The sequence below is a fragment of the Lissotriton vulgaris genome, chromosome 5 (assembly GCF_964263255.1).
Source record: "Lissotriton vulgaris chromosome 5, aLisVul1.2, whole genome shotgun sequence".
Lineage (NCBI taxonomy): Eukaryota > Metazoa > Chordata > Amphibia > Caudata > Salamandridae > Lissotriton > Lissotriton vulgaris.
The window spans coordinates 614,744,970-614,760,219 of NC_141693.1; positions in this window are offsets into that span (position 1 = coordinate 614,744,970).

Below are 15,250 nucleotides of genomic sequence, written 5' to 3' on the forward strand. Positions count from 1 at the left end.
TGTCAGTGCCTGGCAGTGGGTCAAAATAATTTATTGTTTGCCTTACCACTAATGCATGTCACCAGCCACCACTGACACCATATCTTGGTAGATATGGTGATCTTCTGCTCTCTCTCTTTCATAAAATGCAGCACAGCGACTTTGGCTCCTGCACTTTTTTGTGCGAAAAGTTTTCAAATCTTCCCCTGTTTCTGAGAGCTAGACAAGCGCAGTAGCAATCACAGTCTTCCTTTTCAGGCGATTCTTTACATTCAGGGACTTGATTTCGTGGCCACATGGTGCAAAAACATGTGGGTATAAAATAGTGACTATTAAGAAAATGCAGAGTGGGTGAAACAGGAACATTGAACCCCAAATTAAGGTTCTAGGAACTGCCACCAAATACGTTACTAATTCCCTGGTAGAAAATGCATTCACTTGAATGATGATAGCTAGAGTTTTTGGATGTTCCTGCCCAGCTGATGTCTAATACTGGCTGGTAATACCAGCAGTTACTCGAAATATGAAGGAAAATTACTAACACTGTGCTGGGTTTTCATCACTAAAGTAACACAAAGTAGTGCCAAGTATAGAATTGGGATTTACTTTCCAGGTTAGAACTTGTGCTACTGTGCATTACTTTGAGTCAATGGGCCATGCCATGGGTGGTACAGGGGCATTCCTATGCAACCAGCCAAGATTTTTGATGCTATCCCTATGTACAAACGTTTGTAGACTGGGTTTTGTTCCAAAATATAACACCTCTTTGCTGCATTGTTCAGCACACCTACTTTGGGCTTGAATTTGAATTTGGCGGACAGTTTATTCCATCACTTTGTCGTCTCTTTCCGGAGAGGATGTGTGGGGGGGAGGGGCCTTGAGGTGCATTACTCTCATCCCCAGAACTGTGGGCGGGAGTTTGTTCTCATTACCTCTCAACGTGGTGCGTGCGTCTGCAGTCTGCCCGGTCGGACATGTCACAAGTTACAAAATTAAGCTGCTTCATACAGTCAGCGAGATGTTGCGTCGAAGATATCTCGCGTCACGTGGTTCGGCGATCTCTCTCTTATAACCCGGGGCCTGTCTCGCGCCTGAGGAGTGGCGCTACTGATTTGTAGCTCTCATTACAGAGGCGTTTGCTTGCCTCGAGGTTAGCTCACGCGAGACTCTTTTCCCGAGCAGAGTGGACTCCTGGAAGAAGCAGAGACAGCCTTTAATTACTTTCAGCATATAATGAGTGTAATTAGCTGCGGTGGTGAGGAGTCAGCTTATTGTTTTAGGGCACGACTTGGAATTATCGAAGATCCAAGGCTGGAAGAAAACGTGTAATTAGTGACTGTTACAGTCATAGGGCGCGGAGACCCTGCAGAGAGACATTCTGCTGCTGGGAGGGGCCTTATCATCAGGAAGATGGCGGAGGTGTCGTGTCCGCTAATCAGGCTAAGCGTGGGAGCTCTATATCACAACCCCGTGCCCCAGAGGTCTGGTTCTTCATTAACTGAGAGCCCCGACTGAAGACCGGAGAAAAGGAAGAGAAGGATGTCAGAGAAAGGAGGAGAGTGAGAATACTGGGAGGAGAATGAGGCCAGTGATGGACCGAATTGGTGTAAATTCATGGAAATAAATGAGGCTAGTGTTGGGAGTGAGTGAGATTTGAGGAAAGAGTTGGAAACCAGTTGAGAAATGAGTAAGTGATTGAGTGAGATATCTGGGAAGGCCTCTAGGCCAGTGAATGGACGAGTGAGTGAGCCGTCACTCAAGAGAATAAGGCCAATGGTCAATTCAATTCAAAAATCTTTATTCGAATTTTTGCAAATTCATAAAAGCAATACAGACAATCCCAAATCAAATAACATATTTACAGTAATTAAGACAGTAATATTAAAAACAATTTATAAATGTAGGTCTCAGATTTACTAAGGGTTCTCCATTGTTTTGCGAACATGGGTAATCACTCTTAGGAAAGTGCTAGTGCGGAATATCAACTCATCATTATTCAAAGTCAACAACATCAAATTTGATTTCTCAAAAGAAAGTGGTCTGTGCTTTTTAAAATACGGTACTAAAAACCATTTAAATATTTTTGATAACATTTACAAAAGAAAAAGAAATGTAAATCAGTTTGCGGGCTCGTGTCATCACATGGGCACAGATTATTTCCAAATTTTAAAAAGGTATAACCTAGTGGAAAACATAACAATAATCTCACAGTCCCTGCCCTGAGGCGGAAAAGCAAATGGTCAAAAGAGTGAGTGGCACTACTGGGAAGAGAATGATGTCAGTGTTGGTAGGAGTGGGTGTGATTTCAGGGAAGATAATGAGGTTAGTGATAGGAATAAGTGAGACTAATGGATGAGTTCCAGGCCATTGAAATGTGGAGGGAGTGAGGCTTCAGGGAACAGAATGAGGCCAGTAGTGGGAGGAGTGAGTGAGACCAAAGAGATGGGAATTTAACCAGAGATGGCATACATAAACTTGACTAGTCACGAGAATAAAGTGAGCGATTGGAGGCAGAAGAGAGGCATCAGGAAGAGAATGAGTTCAGAGATATGAATTGTGAAAGAGAAACTTCAGCGAAGAGAAGAGAAGGAGACCAGTGATGGGTTGGGGTGAGTGTGACTTCAGCTGAGAGAATAGGTATGTGAAACTTTACAAAAGAGAATGTGACTGGGATATGAGGAATGAGAGAGACTTCAGAGGATAGAAGGGGGCGAGTGAATTGACGAATGAGTGGCACTTCATTAAGGATACCTATGATGTGGAGCATGAGTGAAATCAGGGAAGCGATTGGATCTTCAGCTATAGAATAAAGAAAGTTATGTGAGAAGTGAATGAGTCTTTTTAGACTTACAATCTAATACATTTTAGTAGGTTTTTTGGGCAGAAATATGCAGGAGTACCCTGTTACACTCCACTCCAAGGCATGGAATGGAGTTGTCACTATTGAACTGCCTGTGTATCACTTTTGTTTAATTAACTTTTGACCTGCTTGACTTACTTACTGCCCATTCTGACGACTGGCATGTTGAGCAACAATAAAATACCTCAACTTCTGTCTGTCTTGGGCAAATTTCTGTACTGTGCCCAGCTGGGGTTCAGATTCTTCATTTCTGTTTCCAGAGATCTCCTCCAGGTGTGTTTTGGCCTGCCTTTTTCCGTTTTCCTTCTAGGGACAGTAGTTCCTGGTTGGAGATGGTTTGCTGCCAGAAAATGCACAAGATTCTTCTTAGGTTACTGGTGTGACCTGTTTGAGGTAGAACTTTTTTGTGTTAAAAATTTGCAAATTATGCAGCAGACTGTGTTGAAGGAAGTGACCCGTTTAGGGCCACCCGGTCACTTTACGACCACCTCATAGCCTTCCAAACAAGGGAAGAGTTGGTCAGACAATAGAGAATAAAAATAATCATTTATTAGTAAAATACACTGCAGCGGAGCCCAATCTGACCAGCACCCGGATATGACTGTCGAAGGGACTGGCTCCTCAACACTCGTTAACTCATAGTTATTCTTCCACAAACCCCAACTACGCCTCCAATGGAAAGTTACCGCTTGAGCCGTACATGAACAAACAAGGCACAGAAGGATGGGCTACCACCTGCGAGATGGGTACACAATTTCACTATCTCAAGGTTGCCTTGCTAGAGCTCGGCTCATCCAACGTGGGAGCAGAGCTACGAACAAAGATAGGCATGCAAGGCAGAACAGTCTATTCATTAGTGAGTCAAAATCCAACCTTCAACACAATAGAAAAAAATACCTGAATATAGTCTTCCGCTGAGGCAAGCATAACAGATAAATCAAGTACAATGCAGTCATAGTATAATATGGCTCTCAAAATACAAAATGGAGCCTCAAATTTGTACCTAAGCATGCACGTTATGGGGACAGCTCAGTGGGTTACAGTAAATATGGCAGATACTACTAATTAAGCCTTATAATGCTAATCCTAACATAGCACAGGACAGGCCGAAAAGGCAAAGTGATTTTTCAAATCTGACAGTGTATGATGTGGAAAGTGTAGTAAATCCATAACTATGCAGAAATATTGCAGCTGCAGAAACACATAATTCCAGTGGCCATGGCCATAGTATAGCATTTTTGCCTCCTGCAGTGGGCTAAAGTAGCCGTTAAAGGTTGGTAAAGACCCTGCTCAGGCCTATAACAACCAGATTCTGGATGAAGACCTATTACAATCAGCATAACCAGAGGTAGAAGGGCTATAAGGCTATTAAAACATTCCTCCTTTTGAAGGTACAATGTTCTAAATAAAGAAGGAGAAACACAAACACTAGAATTTTTGGAGCAGAATTTCTGTAATGTCCATTACTGGCCTTCAATCAATCAATCAATCAGGAGTTTGTTAAAGCGCGACTACTCACCCGTAAGGGTCTCAAGGCGCTAGGGGTGGGGGGGTGGGGGGGTGCAGGTTCCATTCCATCAAGGAGGGGGTCTGTCGATGAGCCAGGTTTTGAGGTTTCTTGCGAAGATGGGGAGCGATGTTGTCTGTCTGAGGTGGAGCGGAAGGGCGTTCCATGCTTTGGCCGCGAGGAAGGAGAAGGAACGGCCCCCCGATCTGGTCTTTCTGGTGCGGGGAACCACGGCGTAGGAAAGCTGGGCTGATCGTAGGGTCTTTTGGGGTGCGTGGAATTTGAGTCGGCTGTTCAGGTATGCTGGTCCGGTGCCGTGGAGGGCCTTGTGTGTGTGGGTGAGCATCTTAAAGGTGATTCTCGCTTCGACGGGGAGCCATTCGGAGTGTGCGCAGGTGCTGGGAGATGTGGCAGTGTTTTGGCAGGTTGAGGACCAGTCTTCCGGCGGCGTTCTGGATGTTCTGTAGCTTGCGGATGAGGTTTTTGTTTATTCTGGCGTAGACCAACTCTACTGTTTCGAATGGAGCACACAACATTCCGTGGTTATAATATTTGTTAAATGAGTGAGACTAAACTGAAGGAGATGAGGTCTCTAAAGGGGAATGAGTGATGAACAATTGCAATGTTTACAGATTGTGATGTGGAATAAGTAAAACCCCATGAATTGTATATGGTCAAGATGTCATGAGTGACACCCAATTGGGTCATGGAAGCTCTGCGATGTGGAATGATCAAGATTCATTTAACACAAAGGTTTCTCTCTTTGACTCCTTGTATGTCTGTCATAGAGCAAGCTTAAGCTATATTGCAAGCCTCATATAATACAAAAACCCATAAATACAAATCATTACATATATACAGACCTATAATGGCTTTAGGTCATGTCATCCATCCTTATCTATTTGTCTGTTCAACTGTAATTTACATTGTTCTTCTGCTCACCACAGTGTACAAATATTAAGTAATGGGTCAGCCCACTGCAGCCATTGGATCTTTTGCACTGTGAGTTTTGGCATTTTTCCTCATCACCTGTGCATAGCGACCTTAAATAGAAGTACACTTCAGTGCCAAAGCTGTTGGCCCAAAACTTTACTTTGCCAATGTTTTTTTCTTCCAGCTTCTAATCTTTTATTTTTTTACTTATTCTTCTGTGTTTAGGCTAATACTTCTGTTCATAGTAATTCAAAGCCAATAGGACCATTTCTTTCCTACAATAATAATAATATTTTCATGTGATGTACAATAAAACTAACAAGGGCTTCTGTGCCTATTCTAAGTACACCTGTCTGCTTTGGAGAACCCGTACAGTGCTAATTAAAGATACATGACAGTTAATATTTTTTAGATTACATTTTTTTTAATGCAAACATAAGACCACAGCTATTAGGTCGTGGCATATTTTCTTCTTTTAATTTTGTGACACATGCTGACAATAAAAATAAAAACACCAGCATGCCAAGGCCAAGGCCAAACCAATTGGCTCTTCCAGGGCTGTTTTCATCCGGTGACATCAATCAATCAATCAAAAACATTTATAGAGCGCGCTACTCACCCGCTAGGGTCTCAAGGCGCTGGGAGGAGGGGGAGGGGGGGGGGGACTGCTGCTACTGCTCATAGAGCCAGGTCTTGAGTTGCTTCCTGAAGGAGAGATGGTCCTGGGTCAGCCGTAGGTGGGTGGGGAGGGAGTTCCATGTTTTGGCCGCCAGGTAGGAGAAAGATCTTCCTCCGGTGGTGGTTCTGCGAATCCGTGGGATGGTGGTGAGGGCGAGGCTGGCGGATCGGAGCTGGCAGGTGGGTGTGTAGAATGTGAGGCGGTTGTTGAGGCATTTGGGGCCCATGTCGTGGAGAGCCTTGTGTGCATGGCTGAGTAGCCTGAACGTAATCCTCTTGCTGACGGGGTGCCAGTGCAGGTCTCTCAGATGGGCAGAGATGTGGCTGTGACGGGGGATGTCCAGGATGAGTCGTGCAGAAGCGTTCTGTATGCGCTGGAGTCTTTTCTGTAGTTTGGCTGTGGTTCCAGCGTAGAGGGCGTCCCCGTAGTCCAGTCAGCTGGTGATGAGAGCCTGGGTGACCGTCTTTCTAGTTTTGGTGGGGATCCACCGGAAGATCTTTCTGAGCATGCGCAGGGTGTTGAAACAAGATGACGAGACGGCGTTGACTTGTTTGGCCATCGTGAGGGAGGAGTCCAGGATGAAGCCCAGGTTGCGTGCGTGGTCTGTGGGCTTGGGGGCGGTGCCCAGTGCGGTGGGCCACCAGGAGTCGTTGAGGATGAGAGCGGTCTCGGTGCTGTGGTTTGCTCGGAAACCGGACTGCGATGGGTCGAGGGAACCGTTTGTCTCGAGGAAGGCAGATAGCTGTTTGTTGACGGTCTTCTCGATGACTTTGGCAGGAAAAAGGAGAAGCAAGATGAGGCTGAAGTTCTTGAGGTCCGTGGGGTCCGCGGTTGGTTTCTTCAGGAGGGCCCTGAGCTCCGCATGTTTCCAGATCTCCGGGAAGGTGGCAGATGCGAAGGAGTTGTTAATGATGTTCCGGAGTTGAGGTGCGATGATCGAGTCGGCTTTTTAAAGATGTGGTGTGGACAGGGGTCGGCTGGGGAGCCGGAGTGGATGGTGTTCATCACGCGGGTGGTGTCTTCAGTGCTGACGGAGGTCCAGGTGCAGAGGGTGGTGGTGGGGGGTGTTGGTTCGGTGGTTGGGTGCGTGGTCTGGGCACCGAAGCTGTTGTGTATGTCGGTGATCTTGTGGTGGAAGAACAAGGCGAGTTAGTCGTAGAGGTCTTGCGAGGGCGTGATGTCGTTGTTGCTGGCGCTGGGGTTGGAGAGCTCTTTAACGCTGCTAAAGAGTTCCTTGCTGTTGTGGGTGTTGTTGTTCAGTTGTTCTCTGAATGCTGTCCTTTTGGTGGTGCGGATCAGCTGGTGGTGTTTGCGGATGGCGTTCTTGAGGGCTGTCATGTTTTCTGTTGACTGGTCGTGGCGCCAGGCTTTTTCGAGGGTACGGCAGGATTTTTTGGAGTTTTTGAGGTCATTGGTGAACCACGAGGCTTTCTTGCTGGCGGGTCTGCTTGGAGGATTCTTCAGCAGTGCAAGGGCATTGGCACAGTTGGTGAGCCACTGTGTGAGGTTGCGGGCTGCTTTGTTGGAGTCCGTAGTGTTGGTTGGAGGGTTCTGGCTCAGGGAGGTGGTGATCTGTTCTCTATGTTCACCCTAGTGTACTACGGTGAGAACCAGGAGCTTAGTGTAAATGAGAAAGTAGGAGCTAATGCAATCAGTCACTCAGAGCCACTTATTAGTAGTGTATAGTTGACCAAAGCTTTTATTATGAGTTAGTAAGGGCCAGCAACATGATATTTGTGCCAATAAGTTTAGTCTTTTATATTTACAAGTGCTGCATCACATTAATTTACATCTTCGTTGTATATTCATAAACAGTTCCACACGGTGTACTTAGGGCGGCAAATTTACTAAAATTCACGTAACACAGCAAATTTCTGCACAGGTTCAGTGAATTGGAGACAGCCGAACAGGATCATATCTGCTTAATTATGGTGCTTTTTTTTTCTCTCTCACCTCTATGTTTCAATTTAGGCCGCCTTGTGCCAACACACACACCCCTGCACAGTGGTGCAAGGCTGTTTTGATGATGTCAAGCATAGCTTTTGTACTGGAAGAGGACACTTCACTTTCTATGCTTTGACATAGTTTTACGCTTTTCTAACATTTAGTGTGTGCTGTACAGTACAACACACATGCAAAGCTAGAAACGTTTTGAGAAAAAAACATCTTTCTCTGGCATTACTTGTTTCAAGGAGGTGTGAATAGTTTGTGTAAAAATCCCAGTCTACCAATATTAGTACATAGGGATTTCAGTCAAAACTTGTGGGTGGCTACGCGGGAATGCCTGTGTACCACCTACTATATGCTCCATTTCAGTGATGAATGGTAGCTCAAGCATTATTTTTAACCCTGGGTGGACTTCGCGGAGTTGCACTATGCAGAGCTATGCAAAGTGCAAAAAAAAACCCTGTCGCACTACGCGGAGCTCCACAAGCGGCGGAGTGCAGTAGAAAAATGCCGATTGCGGTGATTGCACAGTGCTGGATGCTTGTCCACACTGTGCAATCATTGCGAACAGCACCACGCACAGCGCAAGCTTACCTTTTCTGCCGGTTGAGTAGATTTTTACTCGAGCTGCAGCTTTCTCAATGTGAACAGGCAGTTTCTCAACAGGAGCAGTCGCAATGAATACGCGACCCCTCGCAATGAGAAACCTGACCTCCGCCGCATTGAGAAATCTGGCCTGGAGGTTTATTTTCCACCGCCGGGCTTGCCAACTTGATATTGAGGATCGTGAATGAGGAAAAATCTCGCCGGGAGGGGAATTTTCCTCGCTCGCCAACTTGACGTTGGTGAACGTGAGCGAGGAAAAAAACTTCTCTCCACAAAGCGGAGTTTTTCAGAACTCCATGAGCTCCGCGTAACCTTGAGTGCAGGAAACTCTGCAAGCTCGGCGAGCGGAGTAGAGTTCAGCGCCCAGGGTTAATTATTTTGGGCCTGCTTTCCAGCACAAACCCTGTCTTGCACTTCAAAGTAAATCCTAAAACGAACAAGTTACAGTGATTATAGCCAATTTTGTGATGCAAAACACAGGAAAGTGTTGTGAAAATTTGGCTCATGGTGTATAGGGTCAGATATCTACTACCTGATCCTTATTAAGAAACAAGACAAGATTTTTGCTACACTTTCTCCACTATCGGGTCACGTGGAGTTTTTCACCAAAGTGATACCGTTTGTGTTTTTTTTTTGTGGTTCCTAAAATGGGTGTCATGTCATTCTTCACCCTTTACTTCTTTTTTGTGGTCAATACAATGAGTTTGAAAAGTATTACAGGCAATGGCAGATATTTCTTCCATTTTTAGTTTAAATATCGTTATTGGTGTTTTTCTGTTTTTAACAGGTCTATCATCACGTTTTTATACAAAATACTCAGATATTTAGTACATAAGTACATAACACTTATATAGAATAGCATTGCCCAGTACAACAACATAAAAACGACATTAGTGTGCTATTCTCTAGTACATATTCTTGCATCTTGCAAGCATGTTTTCTGGGGTCTCTGTGTGCCATTGCTCACTTTTTTGCTACATCATGTATTACAAATTGTAATCATCACTGTCCGCATCTTTCTTATGACACATCCAAACTGGACTGTTATGGCAGGATCTTATTGTTATACATCATGCACATATAAAGCTTGCCAGTTGGGCCTGGTCATCAATTCGCTGCGAGAGGAAGAATGGGATTTACATGATGATAGAACGCAGATAATAGTCAATGGAAAGTACCAATAAGACATATTTTCTAAAATACACAACCCAAACTGAAACTTATGATATAAAAAGGTGAATTTGCCATCTGTAAAATTCAAACAAAATGAATGGGTACGAAGTTGCATCATCAATACTTTGCCACTTGAACTATAATAACCAACCAACAAAGAGGAACTTAATATCTGAAGATGGAGTGAGTGTAAGTAATCATCTATGATGTCCAGGGGTGCAGTAGGGTATTATTCTCTGTGTGTTGAAGCGCACCTGCGGCACTTAACAAAGTAAAGAGGAATTAGTGTACCTGGCTCGAGTCAGCAGTTTGGGTATTATTTGCTCCTGTTGCGTGGCCTGCCTGTAAGGCAGTGAGTAAAGCGTCCCAGCTTTGCGCAATGGGAAATTTGCCGAGCACCGCTATTTCCTCTCTGTGCAGTGCCGTGCTTTCCGCTTGTGCCCATATTGTGAGTGAACACCCCCACCTAAGTGTCTCTGGAGGGTTTGCATTTTTCCATTTCTTAGTTATTAGATTTTTTCCAGCAATTAGACCTAAATCTTGGAACCTCGAGGTGACCCTATTCTTTTTTGACCTGGCATAAAGACCTAAAATGCAAGCTTCCCATGACAATGGTAACGACATGTCTGTGCATAAGGCTAGGACTGTGACTACCTCCTGCCAATAAAGTTGAAAGGATGCGCAAGCCCACAACATATGAAGCAGGTCAGCGTCAGGATGTTGGCAGCGTGGACATGCAGAGGTGGCGGTATGGAAATATCTATTTATCATGTAAGGCGAGAGGTATGCCCTCTGTATGAAATATGTTTGTATAAGCTTGAACCTAGAGTTCCTTGGTATCTTTTTAGCACCTGCTAATATGGTGTCCCATTACTTATCAGTCCAGGGCCGGCCTCTATCTGTCTCCCATCTTACTTGGAGATGTTGCATTGGCTTCAACGTATGTGTAACCAGTGCATCCACCAGCCAGTGCACCACATGTGATCCCGCTCCCATTACATGTAAGTATTGTCTTTAGAGGTGCGTCGGTGGCTCAGTTGTCAGATTTCCCCAGGTAGCTGACAAAACCTTCAGGATGGAAGTATGTCAAAGGAATTGACCCGCTGGCAATTCAGAGTCTTCAACCAGCGTTTCAAATGTTAATAATGCGCCGTCTCTATATAAATCGACTAAAGTGTTTAACTCTGCCACATGCTAGGTCACCAGGGCTGCTTCCGATATGCCTAGTGTACCCATTGGTGTCCCCATCAATGGCAAAACCGGGGCATATGAAAGTGTTGTGCAAGTTAGATATAAACGTCTTTTGTAACACTTATGAGCTAATCCCAAATGTAATTGTGGTGGTCGCGGAAGTTTGGCGAGGGGATGGAACAAATGACAAATTTGAGAGTGGCTCCAGGGTGGGTGTGCAGTCGTCATGTCTTCCAGACAGCTGCCGTCCAGCCATTTTGTCACCCACTGGAGGTGGGCAGCTAAATATTACAATTCCATGTTAGGGACGGCCAGCCCACCATGACTAATGGGAGCATACATTTTCAACAAAGCAACTCGCAGTCTCCCCTTGTCCCATATGAACTCCCGGAATAGGAGTTCCAGTTCTCTGAAGGTTATGGGTAGAATATAGAGTGGGAGGTTCAAAAAGTAATACAGCAGTTTGGGAAGCACGATTATTTTTAGCAAGGTGACGCCGCTCATTACATTCAACAGAAGTGTTTTCCAAAATTGCATTTGAGCCCATATGGCTGAAATTGCTCTCACCAGATTGCCCTCTAATAAGTCATCGGGTGATTGGTATATAAGTATGCTAAGATATCTGAATGTGGTGGGGTACCACGTGAGAGGCGCGCCGTTCAGGAAGACATCTTCCTCAACTGTGTCAGTGTTAAATGAATATACCCCTGATTTGGCCTAGTTGACCAGAAGCCCCAAATTCTCCTCAAAGGTTGCAAGTATATCCACAATAGACGTCGGTATTGCATTGACATCTCGGAGATATAACAGCAAATTATCAGCGTACAAGGAAATAGTATGTTGCCCATCTCCCAACCGTATCCCCCACCCCTTGCTGTCTTTCCGGATCAACATGGCCAGAGGCTTTATAGCTAGGGAGAACAGTAGCAGAGAAAATGGATAGCCCTGGCATGTCCTTCGCCTCACTCCGATGCGGTCTGAGACCAACCTGCCAGTACGGACCCGAACAGTGGGTCATTGATACAATACACAAACCATGTTCAAATAGTGTTCGCCTAGTTCGTATTTACCTAGCACAGATGCCAAATATGGGCATTCCAATGTATCGAAGGCTTTTTCTAAGTCTAATACTAGGCAGCCTGATCGGGGCCATCTATGTGTTGCGTACTGTTGCATTCTAAAAAACCTGTGTATATTAAGAGAAGTGCACCGTGTGGGAACAAAACCGTTCTGATCGGGGTGCACCAATGATTTCACTAGGGGTGAAAGACGCCTGGCTAGGAGCGATGCAAAGATTTTATAATCCGTGTTATGGAGAGCAAGGGGGTGATAGGAGCCCAGGCGATCAGGATTTTTATCAGGTTTGAGGAGGGATACCAACAGGGCCTCATTCTGCGTGGTAGTAAGGGTAGATTCATCTAGCGCGGTCTCGTATACTTTTAGCAACTGCATCACTAAAATATGTGATTACGCCTTATAAAATTCAGTCGGTAGACCATCTGGTCCTGAAGACTTCCCACTGGACAGTGAAAAGATACTTTCTTGAATTTCCTCAGGGTGAAGATTTTCTTTAAGTCTTCACTCTGGGCGCCCGTCGGCCACGGGAGATCTAGGCCTTCCAGGTATGTCTGTAACACTAGGGGCATAGCTTGCACATGTGATTTATATAAGTCTTGATAATGTGTTACGAACGCATCATGAATGTCTCGCTGTGTGTATGCAATTTCCCCATTTGCCTTTCTCACCGATACTATGGGTGTTCTGACAGATGAGCCACGTTAGCAGTTTGCCTGCCTTGTCGCCCACATGATGTGTCCTCGCCGAGTGAGCAGCATAATTAAGACATCGCCGCCGCTCTAGTAAAAGCGCATGTTCTTTCCTTGAGGCGGCCCAGCTGTCCCTGAGCACCATCTATGTCTGCCTGTTCGTTAGCCGCCAATCGCCGCTCTAAAACGGAGAGCTCCTTTTCCAGATGCGCCTGCATCCCCAAACAGTGCCCCCTAACAACCACCTTAAGGGCGTCCCACTCCACCAAAGGTGATGTGACAGTGCCCGCATTATCTTCAAAATATTACACCACAGTAGCGGCCAGTAAGTCTTGGAATGGCGCATCCAGGAGAACATCCGGTGGGAGGCACCATATCGGGATCGGCGGCAGCTCTACCTCCCACTGTAACTCCCTGACATGTGGATTGTGATCAGAGTGTGTGCGTCCCATGTAGGTGGAGTCGGGAATGCATGACAAGAGGTAGGTCGACACCATGAAGCTGTCCAGGCGTTCCTGGAGGTTGTGGCCCCCAGAATAATATGAATACACTCTATCTAATCGGTTCCTCTGTTGCCATACATCAGAGAAGCGCCACTGCATGGCCCAGTGCACCAACGCTTTCGCAGCTGAGTTTGTAGCAGTGCCAGATAAGGGAGGGAAGGATCGATCTAAGGAGACGTTCAGCACACAGTTGTAGTCTCCACCTAAGATCATAGGGATGTCGTGCCATGTGGATACTTTTTGTGATATCTGATCTAAGAAGGCTGCCTGTTCAGTATTGGGCGCGTAAAGTGAGGCTATTACCACCTGCTTACCATCAATATCCCTTTGACTATGACGTATCTACCCTCCCCATCTATTATTGCTTCCACCACACGAAATGGAGTGCCTGGTCTTACCCACACTAAGACCCCACCCAAGTAGCTTGTTGCATACAATTGCCCCCTCCAGCGTCTATGAAGGCGTGTGATTTCTAACTGGGTTAAATGAGTCTCCTGAAGGAGCGCTATTTGTATGTGATGATTCAGAAAAGGGGGTGGTGATGGACAGAGTATCTGAATTAAGCAGAACACTCGTACCCAGTCAACAGATCAGGGCTTGATCCATCACCGTTTTTTAGCTCACTGCACCATCCCAGCTCAGAACCTGGCTACATGCAAATTAGTCTGTCCCTGGCCCAGTGCATCATGGGAACAGGGCAGACCAAACTACCAAGCCAATTCTTTTACTGGGAAGGAAACAAGCTTCCGGGGACCGGTTTCTGGCATTACAGCCGTCTTCGGCCCGGCTTGCTTGAATCCTGATGGAGCAATGAGCAAGGGACTCATGTCTGAGCATACCCTTCCACGCTTATGGTGGACAAAACGATTCAGAAAAGGGGGTGGTGATGGACAGAGTATCTGAATTAAGCAGAACACTCGTACCCAGTCAACAGATCAGGGCTTGATCCATCACCGTTTTTTAGCTCACTGCACCATCCCAGCTCAGAACCTGGCTACATGCAAATTAGTCTGTCCCTGGCCCAGTGCATCATGGGAACAGGGCAGACCAAACTTCCAAGCCAATTCTTTTACTGGAAAGGAAACAAGCTTCCGGGGACCGGTTTCTGGCATTACAGCCGTCTTCGGCCCGGCTTGCTTGAATCCTGATGGTGCAGTGAGCAAGGGACACACATCTGAGCATACCCTTCCACGCTTATGGTGGACAAAACGATTCAGAAAAGGGGGTGGTGATGGACAGAGTATCTGAATTAAGCAGAACACTCCTACCCAGTCCAAAGATCAGGGCTTGATCCATCACCGTTTTTTAGCTCACTGCACCATCACAGCTCAGAACCTGGCTACATTCAAATTAGTCTGTCCCTGGCCAAGTGCATCATGGGAACAGGGCAGACCAAACTATCAAGCCAATTCTTTTACTGGAAAGGAAACACTTTCCATCTTATCGGGCGCCATAACTGGTGAGGGTTGGGTAGTTAAATAGGGCCAAAAGCAGAATGGTGAGAATGGTTGACAGCAGGCATGTAGAGGTCGCTCTAGTGTGTGTTTCCCTGCGCAGGCCAATGTTACAACAATCTTACCCTTGTCCTAAAATTATGGCGTAAAAAAACAAACAACTTACAATGAAAAATACCATGAGGGCAATTTTGCAACAAGCAAGTGCCCAAACTGCAGTGACACACAACAAACGTCTGGGGGAGACTATTGTGCACAGCAATCTAAGGACTAATTAAAGAGAAGGAGGGAACCATCATGTTCGGCTAAGCCTATCCCTTGCCAAACACTTGTGGGACTGAGCCGCTGCCCGCTCATTATGCATGAAATTCCCATACATTAAAAAAGCTACTAAATAAGAGATGCCGATATGCCCAGGACCGGCCCCGCAGGAGCGACATCTGCATGAGTGCCAAGTATAAACATTACAGTTCAGAGACAGCAAATAGAATCTTTTATACTTGCGTAGCCGGTGAGGTGGTTCAGTGCTTAGTCTGCGAAGGAGAGGAAAGGCAAATGATTGACATGCACATGTTCAAGCAGTATTGTCAGAAGCATGCGGAGTGACATGTGGCAACACACAGGAGCCCTGGGAGACAGGAAGATTGTCCGA